At 37.5% G+C, this 6,365-nt stretch overlaps 1 non-coding gene across 1 annotated transcript; it reads left to right on the forward strand.

The window, feature by feature from the left end:
• Positions 1–529: 529 nt before the first annotated feature.
• Positions 530–632, forward strand: LOC129080819 (U6 spliceosomal RNA). The gene has a single exon (XR_008530218.1). It is a non-coding gene; the product is annotated as a U6 spliceosomal RNA (small nuclear RNA).
• The last annotated feature ends 5,733 nt before the right edge of the window (positions 633–6,365 follow it).

Consider the following 6,365-nt stretch of genomic DNA (forward strand, 5'->3'; position numbering starts at 1 on the left):
GGTCCAATGAGAAGTTAATATCAATACAGTCTTAATTAACACTTTTAAATAGCTAGTAAGTTTCAGCCTTTTTATAGGTTACTTGTTCATTTGTATTCTTTTTAGTCAACTGCTTATTCATATTTTTAATTCATTTTTCTTCCAGTATTTTTGTTTTTTGTTTTTTCCCTCTTAAGAAATTCATGTATTAGCAAAATTTACCTGTGGTCATATATTGCAGATATTTTTCTCTTTTTATTACTAGTTTTATAAATTTGTTTATTATCACGTTGATCATGGAGATAGGGTAGTTTCTTCGTTGTTTGGTTTGGGCCTTATATCTGTCCTTTTATGATTTTGGTTTTGAGGCAATTCTCAAGAAGAGCACAAAAATCGTCTAAGTCAATGATATGTTAAGAGGTAGAAATATAGGAGAGGGAAAGTAGGGTCAAGGGGATTAATTCTAACCAGGCATACCAACGAAGAAAGTAACAACCGAATGATGTTTGATGTTAGAACCTGCTGGGAATGTTTAAAATAAACTAAAATAGTGCTTGCTTCAGCAGCATATACATTAAACTTGGAATAATACAGAGATTAGCGCAGCCCCGTGCAAGGATGACACGCACATTCATGAAGCATTCCATAGTTTTGGAAATAAAAAAAGTATTTGGACCACAGTAAGGATTAAATAAATGGCAATAATTGTTATGACAAAAAAAAAAAAAAGAAGAGATAAACCAAAATATATCCAGGATCACTGGGGTGGTATCTTCTAAAATGTGTCACATGGTAAAGAAAGCAATGGTTCTTTTCTGGTCAGTATAACTGGTGAAAAAATGCAGTCACTTTTTTTTTTTTACATACTGTATTTAGGAATTTAAATCCAAAATATAGATCCAAAAACATAGTGCAATATAAAAAGTGTAGGTAAAGAAATTGTGGAAAAGGGAAATTTAGAGTTGGACAAATAAGATAAAAAGCCAGGGATAACATTATCACACAAAATGCATATCTAAAAGTTCAGTACAAGTTGTGATATTAGTGCAGGAATTTGACTGAGCTTCCTGGTAACAGAAGCAAAAAGAGTGAAACCTTTAATGAAAGTTGTTAATGAAAACTACAATCATTCCAGATACCAAGTTCTGAGAGAAATTTCTCCACTAAGTAAGCCTCAAAAAAATATAAAGAAAGAACAATACCCCATAACCTAGGTTATAATCCCCTGAATGCTATGTAAACAGTGAATAGCATAAGCCCTCCATGTAGGCAGCGAAGGGGAGTACTTGATATTTTTATACCCCCTGATTCTCATACAGAAAGACTGAGCATATCTCCCCTTTTGATGAGCAAATTCTATTAGATAAGGGAAGACAGATGTATGAATGTTCATAACATGTGGGTCAAAATCTTTGAGGTGATTTTTGGTTGTTTTGAGTTCTGTAGCCAAATATTCGACATTGCAGGGAGGGCTTGGATAAGAATTTTGTAGCAGAAAAAGGAGTTTCACACTAAACTGCAATTCCTTGCTGGCTTTTTATTCCTACCTGACACAAACCATCCTTTTAATAACTCTGCAGGGTGCTTAATGAACAATATTTTATTGTAATGATTTGAACTATACAGTTGATTTGCTACCCACATGACTACTTTTCCTTCTGTTAAGACTGGTCTTGTGTGTGTTTTCAGATAGGTCAATTGAGCACTAAGGGTGATGAGGAGGGTATCTTGGAGGCACAGAGTTAACAGGAGCAAAAGCAAGGCGGCGGCACGTTTTTATGTCTCTTATTTTCATCCTAGTGTTCTCATAGACACAGAAGTGAAGCAAAGGCACACTTCATGGAACACAGTCAGCGTGGGCAAAGGCTGTCCTGTATTTGGAATTCGTTCTGGAAGCAGAACAGAGGTGTGTTTTTCATTATGCCACATTGGATTTTTGCATTGGAGAGTATAATTACCAAACCCAGCCCTCAAACCACTGCAAAAACATCACATGCTTCTCACACACATTTTTTTCCTTCAAACTAGCACTCAAGTGCCCACCAAGGGCCCTGCCCACAGTAGGGTTAGTTTAAAATTCTTTTCAAACACAGTTGTAATATGGCTCTCATCCACAAAACAAGTATTATCAGCAGTTAAATCTCAGGATTATTCTTACATTACAGATAAGTAGATACATTAAATGTATAATAGTTATTCTATTAAAACCCTGGGTCGGACTCTCCCTGTATATAAACTGCTCTCCAGGAGTCAGGCTGTCAGTAACTCAGAGATACGTGCCAGTATATCTTTCAAGCTTATATTGATCCCATGCTACACACTGGAAGTTTAGAAGGTCAGTTCTGTTTGGAGTTTAACTTCTATTTAATTTCAAGTTTCAAATCCTTGTTAAGAAGAAATGAAAGAAAGAGACAGACAGTTTCTGCTTCTCCTGTGGCTGAGAGCTCATTTGGGGTCAGTGAAAATTCTAATCCCTGGGCTCTCTTATATTCCCCCTTCCTCACTGCAGATTTCAAACCCATAATTCTCCCTCCTCATCCGTGCAGGCCCAGGATGGCAGTTCCTGGGGCTAGCTTCCTGAGCCGAAGCAGTTTCTTATTGAATTGATTCTAGCAGCTTGAAAGATTTAATGCAGCATTTTGAAGAACTTCAGTCAAAAGGACTAGCGGGGGCGGGGGGGGGAGTCATTTATCACCTGGGTTAGTGTGCAATATATACCACTAATATAATGCAAGATGATTTTTAGGTGATATATTAACAAATATTTATAATTTTAATAGTTGTTTACAAAAATAATAACTTACATTTAAATAACATTTACTATGTGCTGACCTTGTTACATGTATTAACTCATTTAATCCTCCTAACTCAAGGAAGAGAGGAGGTAATTTTATCATCCCCTGTTACAAATGGGAAAACTAAGGCACAGAGAGAGCAAGTGATCTGTCCCTGGCTGTTTCAGAGGTTACAGAGAAAGCCTGGATCTGAACATAAACAGTAGGCCCCTCCTACATGTGCGAGATACGTTCTAAGATCCCACTGGATGCCTGAAACCAATGGTAATACCAAACCCTACATATGTCATATTTTTCTATACTTACATGCCTACAATAAAGTTTAATTTATAAATTAGGCACCGTAAGAGATTAACAATAACAATAATAAAATAGAACAGTTACAACAATATACTGTAGTAGAAGTTATGTCACTGTGGCTCTCCCTTGACCTCAGAATATCTTACCGCGCTGTACTCACCCTGCTTGTGATGATGGGAGATGATAACATGCCTGCGGGTGGAGAGGAAGGGAGGGGAATGACCGAGGCACTGTGACACAGTGTTAGGCTGCTGCTGACCTTTCGATGATACCGAAGTAACAAGCACTTTACGGCTTTTCTTGGGCATATTCGAATTGCTGGCGTCACTGCTCTTAAGCTTTGGGGCCCTTAGTAAGTAGAATGAGGGTGATTTGAACACAAGCACTGTGATACCACAACAGTTGATCTGATAACCTAGATGGCTCTTCCGTGAGTAACGTTTGGGGAACACGCACAGCATGATACACTGGACAGAGGGGTGACTCACGTCCCGGTCAGATGGAGCTGGAGAAGGAGAGATTTCATCATGCTCCTCTGAACAGCATGCAATTTAAAACTTATGAATTGTTTATTTCTGGGTTATTTTCACTTACTATTTTTAGACAGAAGCAAAACCTCAAATAAGGGGGGGAACTACAGTACAGTGTAGCTCTGGTGTCGATACACTTGACCTTTCTCTCGAGTTCTTTTGATGTTCACTGAGAACACCAAAACCTAGTGTTCTAGAACATCCATCGTGTGTAATGAATTACCTTCTCACCTATGCACCTAGTATAGTTATAGTTATGTACCATCCTTGTGTACATAGTGTATATCCTGGTGACTTGACAAAAATAGTAATTTTTTTTTTTAGTATTTCACTATTTTACTCAAATAATTCTTTGCTTAATTCTTACATGTATCCCCTGTTGAAAAAGGCCATTTGGCTCTATTATATAATGTCTACTGGAGAAATATATAACTATATTGTTATGGACTGAATGTTAATGCCCCTCCCCCTTCATATGCTGAAGCCTAATTCCTAATGTGATGGTACTTGGAGATGGGGCTTTGGGAGGTAATTAGGTTTGGTTGAGGTCATGGGGCGAAGCCCTCATGATGGTGTGAGTGGTTTTTTAAGGGAACAAAGAGCCCAGAGCATGTGTGCAGGCTCTTGCTCATGCTCTCTCTCTGTCATGCGAGGACACAGTGAGAATACCGCCATCTGTGAATCAGGGAGTGGCCCTCACCAGACACCACCTCAGCTGGTGCCGTGATCTTGGACTTTCCAGCCTTCAGATCTGTAAGAAATAAATGTTTGTCGTTTAAGTCACCCAGCCTAACCATGACAGCCCAAACTGATGACAACAATGATCTGCTATTGTATAAAAGATCACTGCAAAACTTAGTAGCTAAAAAAACCAACATTTATTTTCTTATAATTTATGCTGGTCAGAAATTTGGGAGAAGCTTAGCTGGGCAGGATTTCATAAGGTTGCAGTTAAGATGTTGACCCAGCCTGCAGTCATGAGACGTCTTCACTGGGGCTGTTCTACTTGCAAGACGGCTTTCTCACGTGACCCTTGAGAGGAGACCTCAGGTCTGCTCTGAGGAGTTACTCGATTGCTCTCACATTATGTCAGCTAGGTTTTGCCAGGGTTTGTGCCTTAAAAAAGAGAACAAGGAGGAAGCTACCGCAGTCTGTCTGCTACAAGGGAATTAGTTAACTCTTGCCTACATGGCAAGGGTAGGGAAATTAACCTACACCTTTTCATTTCTTTATTTAGGGTATTTTTGTTTGTTTGGTTTTTGTTTTAAGCTACTAAAGGTCACTGTCTGATATAAGATAACATTTTCTTAGTTCTCCAATTATTTCTTTAAAAGTTTTTATTAATTTATTTTTTATTGTTCAGTTATAGTCAAAAGGAAGTACGTCAAAAGTGTGTGGACGTATTTTAAAACCCACATTAGCACATCAAATCTGTGGTTTCAGAGGTATTATTTTCCATGTAATATTGAAGCAGTCATTAATATTAGATATGAATTATTTTCTAAGTGGTACATAAATAATAATACAGGTAATGTGCTAAAATAGCAAAAATAGTGAGGATGGTATGTTCATCTCCGTCACTTGGTATTCTCTCTGTTGTGTTAATTTAGTCATTCTAAAAGGTATGCACTGGTTTCTCAGCATGGTTTTAATTTGCATTTCCCTGATGACTAATGATGATGAGCATCTTTTCATGTGTTTATTTGCCGTGAGAACATGTCTCTGCAAATATTTCGCATCTATTTACTGGGTTATTTCCTTTGTATAGTTGAGCATTAAGAGTTCTTTATATATGCTTGGTACAGATTTCCTGTGAGATATGTGATTTGCAAATATTATATTTTAGTTAGGGAGTTGTCTTTTCATTTTCTTGTGTATAGTATGAAGTAAGGACCTAAGTGTTTGTTTTGCATGTAGATACTCAATTGTCTCTGCACAATGTAAAAAGACTTTCCTTCAACCATTCCTTTGTTTTGGTACTTTCATTTGGTAGATTGGTGGCTGGAATAGTGGGGGCTGGCTGAGTTTCTCTTCCCTCCTCTCCCACATGAATAACTCAGACCTCCTCACAGCATGTTGATCTCAGCATGTCAAACTTCTTACACAACAGTTGACTTCCTCCAACACCAGCATTCCCAAAGCTTGTGGTGGAAGCTGCAAGTGCTCTTATAATTTAACATCAGAAGTCCTAGAACATCATTTAAACTGTACTGTTGCTCAAATAAGTCACTAGAGCCAACTCAGATTCAAGAAGAAGGAATTAGACTCTGCTTATCAAAGGGAGGAAGACCAAAAACATCTCATCTGGAACCATCTTTAACTAAAGCCCCTTTTATCACAATAATTTGACCTTTTGAGTTTAAAATTCATACTATATTTATTTTTTATTAAGAATTTATAATCTCTTTTTAATTGTGCTAGTATATTTATTTTAAAATGTGCTAGCTGTTATTTATTTAGGTAGTATCTTAATTGTCAAGTTCCATAGATTTTGAATGGTTTGCACTGACTATATTTTCTTCACAAACTTTACTGTTTTTAGTGCAAGATTTACATAACTTAGCATTTTCAGGAGTATATACCACATATACACCATTACAATGAAAACGCCTTTGAATGCCTGTGCCTCTCCAAGAGGGTTCACTGAGGGGGTTCACTGAATATTTCAGGACTCTGCTGAGACCCATAAAAAGGCCCAGTGTCTTATTTTACCCCTAGATCCCAAAGCAGAAGGACATTGTTGTATCAAAAACACTTAATT

Source organism: Pteronotus mesoamericanus, unplaced genomic scaffold (genome assembly GCF_021234165.1).
Source record: "Pteronotus mesoamericanus isolate MK-2021 breed Mesoamerican mustached bat unplaced genomic scaffold, CSHL_Meso_final contig_90, whole genome shotgun sequence".
Classification (NCBI taxonomy): Eukaryota; Metazoa; Chordata; class Mammalia; order Chiroptera; family Mormoopidae; genus Pteronotus; species Pteronotus mesoamericanus.